Source organism: Dermacentor silvarum, chromosome 2, assembly GCF_013339745.2.
Source record: "Dermacentor silvarum isolate Dsil-2018 chromosome 2, BIME_Dsil_1.4, whole genome shotgun sequence".
Classification (NCBI taxonomy): Eukaryota; Metazoa; Arthropoda; class Arachnida; order Ixodida; family Ixodidae; genus Dermacentor; species Dermacentor silvarum.
Genome location: NC_051155.1, coordinates 250,333,308 through 250,354,441, shown reverse-complemented (window position 1 = coordinate 250,354,441; position 21,134 = coordinate 250,333,308). Strand labels below are relative to the sequence as shown.

General features: G+C 47.5%; 1 protein-coding gene and 1 non-coding gene across 4 annotated transcripts in view; one reads left to right on the top strand and one right to left on the bottom strand.

The window, feature by feature from the left end:
* Positions 1–21,134, bottom strand: part of LOC119443125 (diacylglycerol kinase eta-like) — a 307,015-nt gene that overhangs the window by 181,951 nt on the left and 103,930 nt on the right. The gene's annotated exons all lie outside the window — the stretch shown is intronic.
* Positions 8,276–8,347, top strand: Trnat-cgu (transfer RNA threonine (anticodon CGU)). The gene has a single exon. It is a non-coding gene; the product is annotated as a tRNA-Thr (tRNA).

Here is a 21,134-nt window from a genome sequence, read left to right as displayed (position 1 = left end):
TCGTCCTCTTCGTCGTCGTGTCAGACCACGTCATCACTCGCATCACTTGGCGGAGAAAAACGAAACTATGACCACCGCCAGCTACCGGGGCTCCTCTGCGACATCTCGGTCACGCTATGAGCAACCGACTGCAAGGAGCCCTGGAAGAAATCTGAGGGAACCGTACACATGTGATTTTCAAGAGAGATACCCGTTTTTGGCCAGCCAGACCTGTTTTTGGCCAGCCAGCCACGCAGGCAGCCCACTTTAATCTAATTCGCGGTTGCTACTTCGTCGTGAGAGCAAGAAATAAACTTAAAATCAGCCTTCGCTTAGTCTCATCTCACGCTGAGGCCAAAATATTGGCGACGTTTGTCGTTAATGAGATCAGTTAGGTTTGACGCTGTTAGACATAAGACGCCACCGAGAGCGACCGAAAGGGAATGTTTTGATTTCTACCTACCAGATAGCGCGACAAAGTTTAACGCTGGCGATGTGGAATGCTTTTGATGACATCTTCTTAGCTTCCTTTAGACGGGGTTGGCGTAATTCGGGCCTGGCTATCTTGTAACCACTTCTAGAAAGAAGAACGGTCGGTTGGGTGACTTGTCTGGACATCAAAACGGTATCAAATGGTTCCTCGCCATGCAGATAGCGTGTAGCAATAGTAAGCAACCTATCAAAAAGTTGTGTAATTAGCCGCAAACACGTTACGGGTGGGCTGGTATGTAAGTGCCTCTGTCGCCCTCTGCCGTGCCACCGTCAAGTTCCATCTAATTTAACTGCCACGTCCTGCACTAGATGCCGTCAAGTTCCCTAGCTTAGTAATCGAATGCCAAGATATTCACCCACCGATACCCGTAGGGAGTACCACCTTTCTGAAGCGTTGGGATTCAAAGAAGATGGAAGGATTAACTGACCAGCACTTGAGATAAAAGACTGAGTATTAGCTAAAAAAAATCACGGAAGAAAGTTAGTAGAACCGGAGCCATTGCAAGCTTAGGTAGAGAGAGAGAAAGCAAGGAGAGGAAAAGCAGGGAGGTTAACTAGACGAACATCCGGTTTGCTACCCTACACTGGTAGTAAGGGAAGGGGGAGACAGAGGAAGAGAGCGAGCACTGAGTGCACGTGGGGGGGGGGGGGGGGGGGATGCACAGGGACAATGTAAGTGGATTTTGATGTAGCCTGTTTCGACGAAGTCGGGTAGTGTACTTGTACAAAATGTCAGAATGAGGTGTTTGGTTTGGATTTCCTTGTCACGTCTGATTTTGATGCGCCGTACGCTTGTAAGATGCTGTTCTCTCCAGCCCTAAAGGAGCTATGTCTCAATCAAATCAAGCAGGTCCTGTTCTGATACCACTCCTCGTGTGCTGTTCAAGGAATGATAAGAAGTAATTGAGATAGGGATGTCACCAAATGAAACGAGATTCGTCAGTTTGTTATGTTAGACTTTATCATGGACTTCGAGAAGGTCACCACCAGGGCCATTTTCGTAGCTTTGTATCCAGGGCCCAGTGCGTCAGTAAGGAATTTCGATACAAGAAAAAGGACACGGTGTTCTTACGGCCTTGTCAGGGGATTCGCTGTGAATCACGTGTTAGCGTGGGTAAATTTCTTTGGGCTTGGCGAAAAAGTTCAGATTCATCGGTGCACCCTCTTACTTTAAGATGACAATTGGACAGTCGGGGGAATGATGCGGCCATAAAGTTTCAACTGATTTCGGAAGCGGCGCCCAACAAAGGGACGCGACAGGATTTGTGTGAAACAAGACCTACCAATGCCTGCTATATACACAACCACTATAACCAAATATGTTATACCAAGGTTGGTTACCCCCACAAGTTAACAATCGCTGCCTGGATGATCGGAAGTAATACAGAAGTGAGTAGAAGACAGGAAAGATTGAAAGCACGAGAGAAAGACGAAGGCTGGAGAGTAGGACAGCGAAAGGAAACTACCGATTTCCGACGGTCGGGTCAGTCTATACAGTTGCCGTGAAGCGGAGGCCAAAGGGGTGTATTGCATCCGCCGAGGGGCCTCAAAGGTCCAAGCACGATGTTGTAGCATAATAAACAACTAACGTACACAAAGATGGGAGAGTACCGAGCAAGTTCGCGTTGCCACACAGAAAAATGCAAGTAATGTTTACGACCGAAATTGAAGATCGACAGACGAGGTATCAACATTCGGACGTTTCAGTTTCACGGCAAAATTGCAAACACGCGCCCGCTCCTCTACAGACGCGAAGGCTCAAGACGAAAGCTCGGAGCCATCTCGCACCGCACGGTGGTTCCGGGCGCCATCGTGTCGGCGTTCCCACGCAGCTTATGTCAGAGCTCGAAGGCGTCACCCAAAGAGCCCTTCGCGTAATAATATCGTCGAGCGAAGAGATTGTTTACAGCGCAGCCTGCATGGCGACAGCGATCGGGGCGGGCATGCAGGTGCTGCTCCAAGCTCTCCCCTGTCTCACACACACACCTATACAACGCAATGCCGGTGTCAGATGTGATTTGATTGTTTCGGGCAGCACAGAGGAGAAAACAGGGGCGACAGCGATCACTTTCGGTGATACGAAGGGGTGCGGCACACCGGGCTTTTCTTGTTTGGATACGGAGGAGCACGATGAAGAGAAAATGATGCATTTCAAAAGAGAGAGACAAAAAATATATATCTGCCGAAAAAGCTTTCCTTTGGCTACTTCCCATCGCTGCAGCTATTTCGCGAAAGTACTTTTCATAGGGGTGCGCGAATATTCGGAATTTCTTATACGAATAGAATAGCGCCTGCTATTCCCTATCAAAAATTAGTTTCTATTCGAATAGAAAGGATAACAAGTTAACAAAACGTATTGGAGTATCGAGGGAGACAGAGAGAGACGGAACAGAGGACTGTTCCGAGCGACTCTCCAGAGGCGCACATTTGGACCACAGTGGACCATTGAGGTCTGTTTTCGTATACATACATACATACACAGAGTAGCGACACGTTCGCGCAGACACCCATTTTCAATTTTAAAAGGGCGTGTACAATGAACGAAAAGTGGACGCAAAATGCGCGTGCACATAATGAAGCTAATGTTACGCAACCTTATACAATCTTGTCCTTTAATTAAGGAAGCAAGCTATTACTCCCACTATGCGGCGCATGGCGCCGTTTGAAAAGGCGGCCTCGTCGACTTCGAAAGGCAAATGTAACATATTTTATTAACGCGAAACTAAGCGCCTTCCAATTGCAAGCGTTCCTCGTGCCATTCGAAGACTTATTCTAATACAAACCTTAGAGAGTCTTGCGCAATATCAGTTGTGCACATATCCCTAGCGACAGTTTAGGTTCATGTCTCAACGTTTGATAACGTTTTTTAATTGTCTACATTCAGTTTAGAGTTTACGTGATTTATTTCCTCGATTGGATTAATTCTCGATGGACTAAGTTTCTGTCTCTTCCTTTCGGAAGAGTAAGCAGGCGTTGTGCCCTTCCCGGTGGCAGTTGACAGGAAAGGGAAAGCGAGGAGCAGGCTGGCAAGTGTATATATGTTTTCAAATCGAATAATCAATCAATCAATCATTTATTTATCGTGCCCAGGAACAACCGTGAGGTCTAGGTGCTGGCGCACGTATACATAGAAAAAGAAATACAGCATGGAAGTATCAGTAAAAAAACAATGAATAAAAAATAATCTTGAAAAGAAAAGTGTACATACATGTAACCGAAGGCGCAAAATGCATACATAATAAAAAGGAGGAGAAGGGAAGTTGCACAATATGTGAAACTAAGACACAACCACGCAAAGCTGGGATCAGAACAAAGACAGAGAGTTGTGAAAAACATCAAGGTCATGAAAGTGGGCGTTATAAAGACTCTGTATTCTATGGACGGTTGAGTGTTGGTGGTGACAGGCAGCAACATGGAAAGGTCTGTGTTCTCTGGTGATCTTGCGCGGAATACGAAATGTGATACAACTGAGGAGTTCGGGGCACATGAGGATACCGTGAAGGAGTTTGAAAAGGAAAAGCAGGTCAGCGCGATTACGTCGGCAGCGAGTAAGGGCAATGTCAATAATCCAACAGTGCTAGAGCTATAATAATAATAATAATAATAATAATAATAATAATAATAATAATAATAATAATAATAATAATAATAATAATAATAATAATAATAATAATAATAATTCCCCGATGGGATAATATTAGCCAATCGGAAAATTTGGGAAAAATTTATTACATAAGGTTATAAAGTGTGCATTCATATGAATGCACACATTAAAACCTTATGTAAAAAACTTTCGTCGATCATGCTTACGTGCATTATTTTCTATAAATAACTGCGTTCCATTTCTCATTTGCTTATTTGTTCGGATAAGTTAGGACGTACGTGCACTTTATAATTACTGCAAACTTTCATTATTGAAACAGAGCAAAATCGCAATGACCTTTTCACCATAACAAATAGTAGACACGTTTCCGCATGTCTAGTGTTTTCCACGTAGCAACCTTTATAGTTGATATTTAACAGGCAGTGACAGTTTCTGACTTGGAGATCTTCCGTACTAAATTCGAAGTCTTACAGTGTACAGCAAATCGTAACAAAATTAATCAATCAAAATAAGAGTCGATTCCAAACAGTCTCCTTTATTTCGATGGTCTCAGATTTAGAAAAAAACAAACATTGTGCTCGAATCAGAGCGAATACGGTGATTACGAATTAAAAGTTTGTTGGAATACATGAAACTAAACAAACAAACAACTGTCCCATAGCTTATGCTAACGATGTTTACCGGACAATTGTGGGATACGCGCCGTAGTAATACGCCCGAGCCATTGGCCTGAAGCCAAAGTTTGTTGCGATTCTCTGCCTCGGGCACCGGAATTTATCATCACGGCATTTGAACTGGTCGCTCGAATGCATCCCTGCGTCAGCAAACTTTCCAGCAGTTACAGGCCACTTCTGTGCACGGAGCTGCATGCATTTCGAGAGCGAGAGCCCTGTGCCGTTTGCATATTTTAAAGATATAATCGCCCACAGGCACGCGAACGGCGCTAAAAAGCGGGCAAACAAGGTTTCGTTAATTCACTTTTTCACCGCCGTTTTCACCAAACAGTTCGTTCACGCTCGCGGAGCGGGTTTCTCCGCAGTATTGATTTAACCGCGCAACGGCCATGAGATACGGAGACGCTGTGCGTATTTGCCGGCCGCTACGCAAACGCTGATTCGGCAAACATTCCCTCCAAAATCTCCCTACCAACTGATCACTAAAGCTTAGATTTCACTCGAGCGGTGCGAATATTCCGCAATCGCATTTACGCATGCGCAAATGGTTTGCAACCAGAAAGCGACAAGGGCGTTTGAAAAGCTGTAAACCTTTTTACCCGTGCTCCGTTTGAATATAGCTCGACTATTGTGCCAATCCACGACGTTGGGGCAGCACTCATGCATGTGCAGATCGTGCACACCATAAGCTGTCAAGTGAGGAGCGGAAACACGACGTGCGCGTGCACGCGTTTGTCGGCTGCATATTTTACGACCAGCGATCCAATTCAGATTAGGAATAGTGGCTTAATCCAGAAACGAATGGTGGGGCTTAACGTCGACCCTCTACGAGAGACACCGCAGTATATCGCAGTGGCTGCCGAGCTCGATTTCGCGGCTTGCACGGTTTCGATGGGGGAGAAATGGAAAAAATTAGGTGTGCGTTAAGAAACCCGAGGTAATTGATGCCTCGCTGCGGCGTGCCTCATAATAATGCCGTGGTTTTTGGCACGTAATTTAATATTTAGAGCTGTAAATTAATTTCGACCACCTCAATCCGAGTACACCTTGCGTTTCGCCTCCATGAAAATGCAGCGGCCGGGATCGAACCCACGACGACCTCGTTCGCAGCGCCACGCCGCCGCCGAGCCACACCGTAAGTGAAGTAGCCGAGAAATGGCTTCTTTGTGCGCTGCGTACGTGTGACGTCGGATCCCGAAACGTGTAGCACACGCGGTGCCGATGACTAGCTCTTGCACACTGTCAGGAAACTTGATGGGACAAATAAGAGAGAGAGCAATGAATTTCGCCACCTATAATCGCTCAAGGGCAGTCAGGTGAACCTCGCACGCGCGGACCGCGATAATGCCAGCGCACTCTTCTCAAGCGACCTCGCGAATACGATCCGCTGCCTCGTAATGCATCGTTGCTGCTGCAGTATTCAGCGTCGCTGCCAACTCGGGGCAGAGTCTCGCTACGTCACTGTCACGTACGGATAGACGAAGGCTCCATCAGGCACCTTAATCGACGACGATCGCCAAAGGCGCGTCCGCTCTGTATCGGGCTGGCGCTAAATAGTCACATGGCCTGCGTGAGCTGTTTGTTTATCTAGCACAGCGCGTGCCTCTGTTTTATGTTGTAACGTTAATTATATCTGCGAAGATATCGTCCCCATCTCATTCAGCCTATCCCTGCTTTATCTAGTAACCTTACCTGTATCTGCGACCGATCTCGTTCTCATCTCTTCCCCGATTATCTTTTTATTTCACTATGATATATACACTAAACGTACATTAATTATCTACGGCGCTGACAAGTTAAGCTCCCATAGTTTTGAACACCAGCGCTTCTGAAAGATTGAGGTTGTTTCCAGTCCTGGCTGCAGGGGTAAATATTTTCGCAATCCACTGCCCCCCGAATGTGCTGGATCGTTTCCGGAACCACGCTCTGATCCGAGCGCCGCCATCTGAATAGAAAGCAGCAGCTCGGCCAATGTGTACGTTCCCCGGTGCCACAAGGCCAACGCGCCGCGCCTGTGCCGGAGTCCGCTCAAGGCTCCGGATCTACCTGCGAGACCGCGCACGCCACGGTGCGTGATCGCGAGTCGAATGTCAGTGTTTTGACCGCTTCGATCTATATGCCACCCAAATTCATAATAACCACGATCGAAACATCATACGCCTTCGACTGTCGAATCGATACACCGCCGAGGTGCTCGCCTTCATCGACCGCTCGAACTCGCGTCTTGGGGCGCGCGCATGCATCCCTCAAGATTCCGAGAGAGGCGACAATGAGACGGCGAACGGCGCAGAAACAAGGTCCTACAAAATGGAAACGCAAGGAGGGCTACCCGCGGCGCTCGACGTTAATTACCTTACGCCGTGTATAGGTATACACGCTGTTGGCTTAGAACGTTAATGTCCAACGATGAATTATTAACGAAAAAGGAAGTAGCAACAGCAGACTGGAGGCTGTATTTACGCAAAAAAGATTTGACGAAGCACGGTTGCTGTATATTTGTTTTATATAAGCTTCTATGGTGCAGTGGCGACCTATATTTCGCAACGCGCTAAACACAGGGTCCATGAATAACCTCAAGTAAGGCTATGCTACTTTGCGAAATGTGCGATCGTGTGGCTATATAAGGGTCCAATACCAATCGTCTAAATATAGCAAGCTTGTCTGTACACCCAACAGAGGCAAAACTTCGTGGGGCAGCAACATTCATATGGGGACGGATTACCAGCGAAGCTGTTTATGCAGCATACATTATGAAACCGTATAATGTTTTCATACGGCACCACTCTACGCCAACACAAGCGCCGCCACGGTCACCGCACTTCCCATGCATCTGCCGCAACCGCTGCTGCAGCCGCGCCGGCGCCTCCGACGCGGGTGACGCCACAGAAGCGCAGGCCACGTGCACAGGCGCCACACTCTTTCCCCCTCTCATTATTCGTCAAGCATGATTTATATATATATATATATATATATATATATATATATATATATATATATATATATATATATATATATATAAAGTAACTGGATTTTTCAATGGGCCAAGCGTATTTAGAAAAATGAGAAGCACAACTTCGAGGTTATCTTATTTATATTTATTTATGCAAAATACCCCTAAAGGCCCTCGCAAACGAGGGTATTACATAGGGGGGGGGGGGGGGGCACAAATACAACAACAAAGAGAACACATGTGAAACTATACTAACAAGTTAGAATTTCGTTATACAGTCATAACACTATGCAACACTATATAGATTGATAACAGCTATACAACCTGCAAACAAATTTATTTAAAAAACAAAAACAAAACGAGAATCATCATAGAAGTAAAAGGTTTATTTACCCAACAGTTTCGGTCGGTGGGTAAATAAACCGCTCACAAACCTAGGCGGCGGATGTGGAACATCCTTTCTGCCGCAGGCGTCACGAGTACGTAGGTTTGTGAGTGGTGGCGCTGGCTTAACACGCCGAGGGTGAGTTCTAGTTGTAAAACTTAAGTACCCCAGAAAGTGGATGGGAAAACGGCGCCGCAGTAGCTCAATGGTGAGAGCATCGCACGCGTAATGCGAAGACGTGGGTTCGTTCCCCACCTGCGGCCAGTTGTTTTTTCATCCAGTTTCATTAATTTATCATTTCTTTAATCCAATTAGTAAGTACAAGTAATTTCCCGCTATGTTGTCCTTGGAGTCACTGTTTGTTGGCTTCTTATGATTAATAAAAATCGGGCCCCTTGGTTCCCTTTCTTCTCGTTCATATGTGTTGTTTCTCTTACAACGCCGAATTTATATGGTTCTATTTGTACCCAAGATAATAAACATATTTTTGTAATTTGGTGGGGTGCTTCAAGCAAGAGTGAGTGAGTGAAATAAATTTATTTCGGTCCAGCGATGACGCAGGGGAGACCCCGCGAAACCTGCGTCACCTCCGCCGCGGGTCGGCCCGGTATTGCCCTATCTCCGGGGTCGGCCCACGGATTCCTGTCGGTTAGGTACCCCTTCTGGGAACGCATGCGAGAGATGCATACGGGAGCAAGAGGTAAACAGCTTCGCTGTAAGATTATATATATATATATATATATATATATATATATATATATATATATATATATATATCTCCTGGAAATATATATATCCTGGAAACAAGCAGGCTCACTTCGCAGGTAAGTGCACGGAGGCAACAGGTATGTGTCGGCAGATAAGTTTCTGGCTTTAAGTTACATTTTCCGTACTAAGTTATACGTATTCACGGATCTAAAGTGAGTGCTTGACCATCGATGTTCTCCATAAATTCAAGAAGTTGCCTCTTGGACTCGTTAGGTGGGCACGAAATGAGCACGAGGGAGTGCCGGCTGTCAGGCGCCTGGATCGAGAGCCGCTATGTTTAATCCTCACAACAAACTAGTCGCTCGAATGAAAACGAAACAGGCTAAAATGAGCAGCGACGCGGCTATATCCGAACAAGCCGGAAGGCTGACAACAGTTAACGACGAGCAGCGTTCTACGCTTCTCCCGCATTGTGCTTGCAAGAGCGAAACCATCCTTTCAATAATACAACTGGCCCTTGCTATTTTTCAAACGTCAGTGCGATGTGCGACGAGGCACGTGCAGCTAGAGTGTCGCTGCCCAGCGGGAGAATGAGCGGACGTTGATTCAGTCGCGACCGACGAGGCCAGATGCGTCGGCGAAGCGTCGTCGTCGCCATGCAGTGGGCGAATACTCCGAGGTGCTGTCGCATCAGCTCCCGTCAACCTCGAGAGGCCGGCTGACGACAGAGAGTACATTTGTGGGTGTTCTATTATCTGCACGCACGGGCAATTGTTCAAGAAACACTTGCCTTCTTCAACTTAAATTATTAAGTTCAACTTTAGCACTAGACACATTGAGGGGACAAAAATAAAACAACAGCAAAACTGAGCAGAAGAAGTAGTTTATTGATGTGAAAAAGTAGAGAGGTCGGCCGGAATATGGAGCATCTGGCCTGCTACTCTACGTAAGGGAAGGGGAGGAGGGGAAGAAACTGAGCAGGTTCATAAGGCGACATCCGCGCATTTTCATAGTACTATATATACGAGAGGAATGTGCGAGTCTCCGCCGCCGTTCAGTCGATTGAGGTTGGGAAACAAGAGGAAAAAAGAAGGAGAAAAGCAACTACGTGCAGTGTAACAAGGAAGGCTCGGAAGACGACTTCGAGGTTGCACAGATGCGCTTATACGTACGCACGCCCTGCTTCGTGCCATACGAAAGGACAAGGTAGTCGCGATGATCGGTGATCTCTCGTTTTTGCGGCGCAAGAAGGGCCGAAGAAAATGTTAAAAATGTGGGAAGTAACGCAACGACGACGAGCCAACAAGAAGACGCGGCATTCCGTGCAGACACGTGAGTTCTCCCACGCTTTCCCACACTCTCTTCTTCGACGCATCGATTTCTCTGGAGCCTCATTCGTCTCGCACGACACTCGAGGGAAAGCGAGCCTGCTCAAGTCGGGACGATGAGAAGAGACCCGCCTCGTGAAGCAGCGCTAAATAAATAAAAGAGAGATAGAAAAATGAAGGGAGACAGGACGCAAGGGATGCCTGTCCCAGTAAAGAAAGAAAAAAACACCGCCGACAAGTCGGGCGCCCATCCTTCGGCCGCGTAGAACACGACTCTCCTTTCATCGACGCCGCACAAGCATCTGGCGCCGGCGGACGCACAACGTGTCGCTGTGTTTTAAAGGGAGAGCCTGGGAACACGAAGACCATCGCGAAGATAAAGCGAAGCCCGGACAGCGAGGGCAAAGCGAAACGCTAACATTTCTGTCTGTGTATACAGTTAGAGAGAGAGCGTCCTCTGATGACGGAAAATGCACGGGCCACGACAGTATTCTTCACATAGAAAGAAAAAGGAAACGAGGAAGGGTGAAAAAAAGGTAACATGACAGAAAGAAGGGAAGCGAACGAACAATGATGCAAAGAGAAAGGTGAAACGAGAAAACATGGCAACCTTCCACTCGAATTCGCCCTCTTTTATCTGCCAGTTCGCGATGTCAATCCCAGCCCTCGTCGCCTTATTTACCGCGTCCGCCTCACGTGAACACCTCAGCGCCACGTTCATTGCCTCTATGCGCAGCGTAACTCTATTTCCTCTGCATGACGTTCGCATTGGTGAGGCTGGAGCGTCGCTCTCAAACGCGAGCGGAAACTTGCGTGTCGGCGCGCCCCTATTCACGCTCTCGCGTTGCTTCCTGTTGTGTCGACGAGAGAAGAAGGCTATTTTGAGCCTCGAGCGCTGCTGCCGGGCTCTTGCGGAAGAAATGCGGATCCGTTGGTTTTTCAACTTAAAAGTGCGCATCTCACAGACGTTGCCAGGTCATCCTCGATGCACGATTTGACAAACCCGATTCACGGGCATGTCAAAGACAGATCACGAGCACCCGCGCGAAGTGAATGCACTGCAAGATAAACTTCGAAACCCATCAAGATGACCCACGAGACACGTGTTCGTGGCGCAAAGAGTGTCGAAGCTTCATTTGACCAGCGTAAAGAAAAAAAAAAAACGTATGCTTCGTATGCCGGAATCCGTGAATGCGTTCCAGTTAAGTTCACGTTCCTCTCTCCCCCTCTCTACCTCCCTATCTTACTTTAGAGGTAGCAGTTACGTCTAAATTCCCGATGGCGTAGCCAAAAGAAGTGATCTTGCTTATTAATTGATCGTCCGGTGACATGCCTGCGGCTTCGTTCCCGACTCGGTCATCCATCACTCTTCGAGCCCGGTGAAGAGCGACGACTTTTTCCGAGCGAAAAGTCGCTTACACGTCTCGCGGCCACAGCAGAATCTGCGCTCCATTTTGGCCAAACGCACGAAAAAAGAAAAACAAGGAAGGCAGAGAGAACGATAGCGCTAGTATGACACAAAAAAAGAAGAGAAAAAGTTGCCGCGCAAGACCCACTTCCGCGGCCAAGCTATAGAGCAACAAGTGAAGTTCTCTAGTCTTTGCCGGAAGAGTGATGCAGAAATGTGAAGCCACGCGACGTCCCCAGCCGGGGGAATGTTTTTTTCTGTGTTTGCGTGTGCGAGTATCTGCGTGTGCGTGTGTGGGTTTCTACAATCTGTCGTGAAGCGGGATTAAGGCCTGCTCTCGAGTTTCCCGCCGTCCTTATTCTCTACGCGAAGGGGCGCCAACAATGGAAGACCTCTTCGGCGAGTGAACGCTGATGAAAAGAGACCCACCGGCGCGTGAAATTGCGCCGAAAGCAAAGGAACCAGCCTGAAAAGTCGTGTTTCTTTTTCTCAAACAGCGCGACAATCCGAGAATAATAATTAAAAAAAAACGGAATGGGCAATACGAATCAAACTAAAATGAAAAGGCTGCACGGCTTCGCAATACAACGCGAAAGAATAAATGGTTCGTATTTTCAAACAGAAGAAAGCCCAAAGTTTCAACGCAATATAGAAAATAAAAGCTTGTTAACACGCTGCTTTGTGTAGAACGAGACGAGAAAACGAAAAACAGAACACAGTGGCAGCCGGTTCTCTCTAGCCCGAAGTATGTAATTTCAACGTTTCGTAAGAAGGGTATACCACTGAGAAGAACTGTCATATCCATGCGCCTGCGGTACAACCACTGTTGACACACGCCGTGTAGGATGATCCACGTACAATATTCCACACGTTGAATAGACGCTGGCAGCGCTTTGCCGCTTCTTTTCAAGCGAGAAACATGCTGTTTGCAGTAACAGCGCGATATGCCACGCGCTGGAGACAAAATATTTACTTTAAAAAATATATAATGCGCCGAGAGCTCCTCCAGTCTCCCGCCATAAGTCCTGCATCGAGATAAGCCTAATTGGGTGTATCGTACATGCAGCTCACGTAAAAAAGCTTAACCTTGCACTCGGCCGCGCAACGCTTGAAACAGCGAAGCTGGGCGATCGTAGCCCAGCATTTTCCGGAAGTGCGCGCGAACTTTTCATCTTATTACTCATGATAATGATAATTTCTTTTCGTGCGCCGCGGACTTGCGGCCGTCACTGCGCGTTGCGTATAGCGCAGCTTGCAACACCGACACCGCGTTGCAATGCCGACAACGCGTTCCAGCAGACCCGCTCCGTGAATGCTTGTCTCTCTCGCTCTCATTTTCTTTATCTCTCTCCGAAGCATAGCGCGCAAAACCTCTTTTTCACCTCGCAGAGCACGAGCGTGCGAACGCGCCAGCTGTGGACGAAGACGACGACGTCCGAACGCAATTATATGGTTCGCATAAATGTATGTTCTGCAAGCGTGGCTGTATAGCCTAGCACAAAAAATGAACACACAACAATAGACAGTGCGCCAGATCGCTCAAGTGGCCAGATTGCCACTGCGGCTAGGCGTTGTCAATTTAAAATTCCCTGAGCACCACCAAAGGCTTTGACAGCCACTCAGGAACATCTGTTTTCGCTTTTAATATCTCCAGAAACCTGTGCATACTTTCACGGAAATTAATTTGTTGTACTGTGTCGAAGCCTGGCAATAAAAAAAAAAATAAAAAAGAGGCTGGATAGCCTACTGGTTATGACGCGCGCCTTGGAACCGTGGGTACGCGGGCTCGAATCCCGCCTAGGCAAGAAAGTTTATTTTCTTTTATTTCTTGATACGAACCACTTAAATTACGGCTGGCTCAAACAGCTTCGCACTTAAGAGCACCAGTATTCTGAAAAGGCAGTGAGAGAAAACTCCATCGCTGATGGGAACCAAACCCGCAATCTCTGTACGACGATTCGTGTTCCACGAAAGCCGCGAAATCACCAACAATACTTGGCATCGCAATTAAAACGAATCAAGGCAATCCAAATCTATGTTTCCTTTGGCTTTAGCGTCTGTTAACTTTACGCGATTGTCATGCCAGCTGATGGTGGTGGTGGTGATGATTGTAGTCTTCCGCTTTGACTAGGATAGGCCCCGCTGAGTGTCCGAACCGCATATAAAAAAAAAAAAAAAAAAAAACTGAGAGCGAGAGAACCTTTACGCTTAACTATTGGCAATTGTAGCGTGCTTTTCCTCGCGGTGCCTCTTGCAGCGGGAAAGCCACATTTACAGGGGCCCTCCATAAGAGCGCATTTAACGTCGTTCTGCAAACAACGTCGACTGTTGTCTGTAACCAAGGCTTGCCAAACAAGCGCTACGAGGTGAGTGGAGCTACAGATGAGTAGGGTAGCAGATTCAACTCGGGTGCTGCGGTTGGCAGCCAAAAACTGCGGGCGCGCGTTGTGCAGGATTCGTTCCCGTGGTACGCCAACCTCTACGTATCTTCTTTTCTGCGCAAAGCCGCATTAAAGCACCGCAGAGTCAAGACCACATTACTCAAACGGCCGCGCAGCAAGTCAACACTTCTGTACCTGACACGGTATCTTCGTTGCAATGGCATTGCTCGAGGTTGCGGGTTCGATCCTGACCACGGCGGCCGCATTTCGAAGGGGGCGACATGCAAGAGCGCGCGTGTATTAGATTTATGTGCATGTTAAAGAAACCCAGGTGGACAAAATTAATCCGAGTCCCCCATACGGTATGCCTGACAATTAGGTTGTGGTATTGGCACGTAAAGCACCACGATTTATTTAATGTTTAACGCTTCTGCCACGATGCGACGTGTGAGGCAATGTCAGTGCTCACATTTCTCGGAGGTTATGACTAATGGCCCACAACGACGCCCCAAGCAAGCACGTCTCGCTGTGTGTCCTGTGTGCTACGTGGACAGGACAGACAACTGGTGCGCGCAAGGGGAACATCACCTCACCCCTCTCGTATTGTACAATGCGCTCAGTGAGTTGAACATTCACCATCGACCTCACCGCCAATTGCCGTCAAAAAAAAAGAAAGAAGAAAGAAAGAAAGAAAGAAAGAAAGGCAAACACTACAGAAAGCTTCGTTTACACCGATACACACAGTGCATGGGATTTTTTTTTAATAATTTAATTGTCTATGTGTCTATAATCGCTTCACCTCAATACACAGACTGAATAGCTACATTCTGCGTGTCTGTGCTGTTACAAACTCCATAGAAGAACGTCACTGATAGAGTAAAATGGGAAAGTGAAGTTGTTGTCGAAGGGGAGATAATTTTTGCGAATCAGAATTCAGTTTGTTTTTGGCATTGATGATGTTACACATAACAGTATGCAGGAGGAGGTGCCGTAGCACATGGCTGCAGGGGGACCTCTCTGTACAGAAATTTCTCGGCCGAATAACTTTATGGCGCGCGACAATTGCTACTGTTGTTCTTGTACTCATCATCACGTAGAAAATATATCTGAATGCACGCGCACACAGAGAGAGTTAAATGAACAACAACCCTCAGAAGAAGGCCTTTCTTCAAACACCCCTCTGCGTTGTGGAACACGCGAGTCCGTTTCCTCTGCCCAATCTCTCAACGGCTGAGTCTAGCAACGCGAGAATCCCACAGAGGCTTCACACAGCTTGGGTTCTGAAGTTAGCGAGGCACTGAAGGTCGAGAACAGCACTCCACTTTCACGAAACAAGACCCGCAGACGGATTACGCGCGAGGCTGTTATAACTGCATCTTCGAGACACAGTCGTAATAGTTGTACCATTTTACAAAGGAAAGAAGGAAGAAACTAAGCATTGTGTTGAAAAAAGAGGGGTGGAAACGGCATTGGAGAGATTGTTATCATCATAGCAGTCGTACTCGCTGTTAGCAAGACTACAGTGCCACTAAAGCAAGAACGCCCACAATACGAGTCCATCAGCTGTTAGGAGTCTTGGAGAATGGCGCACCCGCGAAAGCACCAGTGTCGCGAATTAAAAGAGAAAATAATGGCGAAAGAAGAGCTTGTCGATCGGCCGGTGTGAGAATAGGCGAGGCGAGCATCGACCAAGAGTTCTGGTTATGTCACGCAAAATCTGCAGAGAAGCATCTCTGCAGTGCCGCACAGATGGTGGCCATATTAGTACGTAATAATGACTCGCGACTGCACAACGCTTGCATATTAGCCATAAACAATAGCCGACAATTTGACAGTGACAAGGCGCCTCGCATTAAGACAGCTTCTCAAAATTTGACAATTGTTCAAAGCCAATCCAGTTTGACTTCAGGTTATATCGTCAAGTAGCTAGACGTGACGACATCTCGTAGCGAGTGACACCTGACGAAGCTGCATTTAAACCCACAAAACTTGCGAGGTTGGTGAATTTGCTAATTCCTCTCATCTTTCAAACGTTCCGGAAGCAAAGTAACCCCTCTGCCCTATTTCAAATAAATGACGGTTGTTCACATCCCAAATATGCACCACTGACAGGGACAACGTAGTCAAAAGCTCCAAATTGATTCAACGCGAATGTAAGTCCAACTGCAAAGGCATTCTTTCAACAAACCGCCATCGCCATGTGGCAGCTTCTGCAATTGAAAAACAGCCCACGATCTCGTGCTCAGAACCATAACGCTCCTTGCACAATCGAGGAGGATGCATCGCTACTTTTGCTTGCTTTCTGCAATAATAGTATAGAGCAACACGTATCACTTCTTACATACGTTGCCAGCAGACATCGAAAGATGCCGCTACCAACACTACGAATCCCGGCTGCGTGTCGGAATCGCGACATGTGGTAACCTCTGCCGATACACTACATACAGTCAGGCGCAAGCGAAAGGCGATATAGGTGAAGTTAAGCACGCGCACGCACGCACGCACGCACGCACTCAAGCACAGAAACGAAGAGTGCTATTGGTTGGCTTCAACAAACCCGTTCGTTTGGTCGTTCCATAAAAAAATCATCAGCCCTTCCCCTGTCGAGAAAATGGGGGCAAGCGAAGCTTGTGGCAAGATGACGCTGTCGCAGGAGTTCCGCTTCGTTTGCCCTAAGCTCAAAGTCGGCGGCTCTTGGCTGACGTTTGGCCTCAACATCGCGCTCCCGCAACTCGGGGTACGCGGCTTTTCGCTGACGTTTCGCCTGGGCTTCGGAAGCCCTCACGCAAAAATCGGCACGTCGACGACGAGTTCCTTTCCCGAGCGAGTTCGCGGCGCCGTTGCTCAAACACAGCCTACTCCTCGGCGGAACGCACCACACGTGGCCTTCCCATCTGGACGCCGAGACTGATCTGAGGCGAGGGAAGCCCGGCGGAGTGCGCGCCAACCCACTTTCCTTCGCTTTCCCCCCTCGCGGCACACCAAACGACCCTGATTGGTCGCGCGCGTCACGTGATCCGGCGCTGACTCGCTTTCCCCGCACCCACTCTACTCTGGCAGCAGCTGGTTTTTTTTTTTTTTTTTTTAGCGTGACACCACCACTATCACCACCACCGCCGACACTTGTGAAGCAATACAAGCTTCGCTTGAAAAAGCATCGGTATGTCAGCAGATGAAGCTGAAACGCCATCTCATATGTCATCTACATCAAGCACAATATTAAGATATCGTGGTCATATTTTAGGTTTCACCATGGAGTGCTCACCTGGGAATAACCGTACTTATGTGCATATGTCCAGACGCTTAAGAAATTCTACGCGAAGAACTGGATAATTGGCAATTAATGTGATCTAACATGCCGAAGCAGAGCACGCGCTACGAGGGTCACTAGCCGCGTTTACATGAATGCGACAGTTGTTGTATAGGACTGCTGAACAAGTCTGACGTTTTCTTTCTTTGTTCTTTAATAGCGGATAGAAATATTGGTAAAATGGCGTTCTTCATTCTACCCCCGCAGGAAAACGCCTACTGTGGCAAGGGCTCGAACGAACAATCTTCTGCTGAGCAGTAGAACGCATTAACTGCCGAGGCGGGTCGCGGGCAACGCTGACTTCGTCGCTGGCTCAAAGAAAAAAAATGTAGAGAACTGTCGAGAAATCCATCAGTGGGTAACAGAAAGCAGAGTTAAAGAAACCAAGCGGATTAAGTTAATTACTTAGCGACGCCTCATGCGAGAAAAAAAAAAAAGAACGAAGGACACCGAGACGTGAATGAGAGCGAAGACGAGAGAGGCCGTGGACCTCTTCATTCGCTGGAACGAGGTTAAGCCCGATCACCCGGAAGTGAAAATCCGCCTGGAGGAAAAGGATGAGCTCGCCGGCGTATAGAAGGCAGGAAGTACAATGGTTTCCGCGGAAGCGGTTCGCGTTTCAGATGTAGAAGGCGCACTGCGGGAAGCGAGTCTTTTTTTTTTTTTTTCAATACCAGCACCATGTTCATAAAGTTGGATTAAGAAACAGAACTGAATAAATAAATGAAGAGACAAAGAAGAGAGCGTTATTATGAGCTTGTTTATAGTGTAACTTGAATGTACGAACAGCGCGAAAAAGCTCGACGGTAGCGCTGGCAACCAAAAACTGCAGGTGCCGAAAGAAATGCGGGTGATGAAAGGAGTGGTAAAGCGTCAAGTCTGAATGACGTTAACCGCTATAGTCGAGTACAACTTCAGAAGACAGCGGCATTTGCCCCTCCAAAGGCGGATGTGCACGAGCCTCCACCAATGGGCCCGCACTCTCGACTGACGTCATGACGGCCGGTGACCCCGCCGACGGAGAGCATGCAGCCCGCACTTCGAGCTGGGCCGAGTCGCGTCAGCGTGACTATTTCTTTAGTCGCGGAGGCAATCGGCTGCCGCGCTTCGGCCATCTGGGCGGGGCGCCTCTCCCGTCTTCATAAGTATGAACGCCACAGTAGAGAAACATCGAGGGAACACTTCAAAGATTGTGCCACATACATTGTTCGATGGACACATCGCTATATATAATGATCGATAAAAGATTGGGGGGACGCTTAAGCTTCGCCTTTAAGAGCGGAACGCGATAGCATTCAAAGAACTTGACTAGTGAGAGCTAGTCAAGCTGCGATTATGCAGCTTTTACTCCCGCCATCCTTCGTGTATGATACATGAAAATAAAGATTCAATTCAAGATCCCTGACTGCTTCTCACGCTTCCCGACTACTGCAGCTTATGGAACCGTTATGGATACCAGAAAACGCTGGCGGCGAACGCTATGCACGAAGGCGAGCTTTCTGGTAGAAACGCGGTCTCTTGCGCGGGCCGATCCCGGAGACAGCTTTCAACCGCGCCAAAAAAAAAAAAAAAAAAAAAAAATTCAGGTTTCCGTTTTTCTTTCGCACTTTTAATATTTCAGTCTGAGAAGATTTAAGATAAAAGGCATGCGATGTGGGCGTTCTGTTTCATGACATTTCTTTGTGGATTGCCATTTTCAAAATTCCGAGGAATAACGTTGTCAAGAATGTAAGACAAGGTATGTAAGACATTAGTGATAGAATGGTGTGAAAATATAACCAGCATATACCGCACGTCATATAGGAAGGCGCGGTTTATACGTCTACTTAAATATATTCTGAGGGCCTGCGTGGTTGTAGATGATTTTCTCGGCCGCGGACACCGACGCCGGGTTTTCTGCGACACGGGGCCCTTAACGCTATCGCGTTAATAGTCTGCGGTTGTTTTCGCGACATGACTTGTAAAAGACATTGGCCGCCCGAAGTCCCAAAAGCACTGCTTGTTTGTTTGTAGTGTGCCCAGAGTGAATAGGTAACACTTGGGCTTGCCTCACGCCCAAGTAATAAGGCTGCCGCGCTTATGCATAAGCACCAGCCTGTCCGACCGCTTGTGATGAGATTAACCATGAACGCTTCATGGCGTTTCTCAGTGCAGACTGAATCTCTCCTTCCCATCTTTCAGTCTCCTTCCCCAGTGCAGGGTAGCCAACCGGGCTCAGCCTTCCTACGCCCTCTCTCTCCGCCGACCAACAGCAAGAAAGTGTGCACGTGTACGCTCGTGAATTTAAGCCTGGGAGTAATATACAGAGAAGCGAGCCATTCACGTACTCCTTCCCATTCGGCAAAACAAGCCGCGTTTCGTAATATTATATATATATATAGTTTCGCATCACGGTACTCGCTTTACCGACGATCGCGCGCCCGCGTAGTTACTCTCAACGCGCTATTATACACGCTTCGTAGATGTCGGGAAACCCTCGTGGATAATAGAAGCATGGTTTTGTCCAACGAACTCACAGCGCACGAGCGCACGGTTTAGCACTGAATATAGTTTCGCGCACATTTGTAAGAGCGCTTACCTGCTCGTCCATTGCGAATACAAATATGGCGTGATTCGCGGCAAAGCCAACGACGCGGCGCTACAATCAATCCCCCGAGCAACGCATTCATAGCATCGAGACAGAGATGGGCTATAGCTGGGTTGGCCGAGTAGGCAATCATGACAGCGGGCCCCATAGACAAATGTTTGAAATAAGTTGCGCTAATATGTATAAAACAAATTAAACTTAGTCGAAGTCAAAAGGTGCTAATAGTTATATTGGAGAGCCCTTAGAGTAATTAGAACATCATTTGCAATATATCAAACAATATAGCACTGTCAATTATCCGACATTTTAATTGATATATGCATGTACGACAAAAAAAAAAAAAACCGTGTAGCAACACATGGAATGCTTATAATCACGCGATTAAGCTTTCGTACGTTTTTTTTTTTTTTACGCTTTATAAAAACACGCAAAATTCAAATATTTTCTACGCAGGTGCCCGGTCCGAAGAACATCGCGCTCTTGAGGATGCATTTTAAAAAGCAACCGAAAGCCGCTGTTACGAATAACAGCCTGCTCAGCATAGCGAGCAAACTTCTTTTGCTCAATACCATTTTCTTTCTGGTATAGCGCTTGCGTATTTGCTGCCTGCAACTCGTGCTAGCTTGAAGCGATGCTTACATGTGCTGAAAGGTTCATGTGAACTTCATATCGCTCCGTGCCTCTGTACTCCTGTCAGATCTTCGGGAAAAGCACGATATGGAATCTAATAACATTGCGTGTATGCATGTGCGCGACGGTTTCTCTTGTGATCTCGATTTATGCCTCTTTTTCTTGTCTTTTATGCTATGAGCTATGACGTTGGTACATTATTCGTCGCTTGACAGAGCCTGCTCGCCAGTCACTTCTGATACTGTTTCCTTGTTAAACGAGAGCAGCCAGTCTTCTCCAATGCACGTCAGACTTCGGAGAGTCACAAGTCAAAGTTCGGGTTGGCTCAGGAGCACTTTTCATAGCAATGAAGGAACAAGTGACCTTCGACATTTAGAGCACTGTCTCGCCATTATCTCGAGCGTTATCAGTAAAATACGTCCAGGCCTCGCAAGGAGCCAGGTCAGGCAGGTACCATGCGAGCGAACCTTCATACTGTTTGGACAAGCAGCGCGCGTAACCTTCCTCGCTCACCTTTGTACGACTACGTGGACTACGCACACACTACGTGCGCGCGCGCTCGCAGTGCAATAAACACGATATGCTGTGCGCGGTCTCCCCGTTGGCAAACGACGGTAAAGGAAAACAGCAGCGTTATGGGATTAAGTGCCGCATTATCGCTGCTAACCCCGGGTGCAGTATACGGGCGAGGCGCGCGA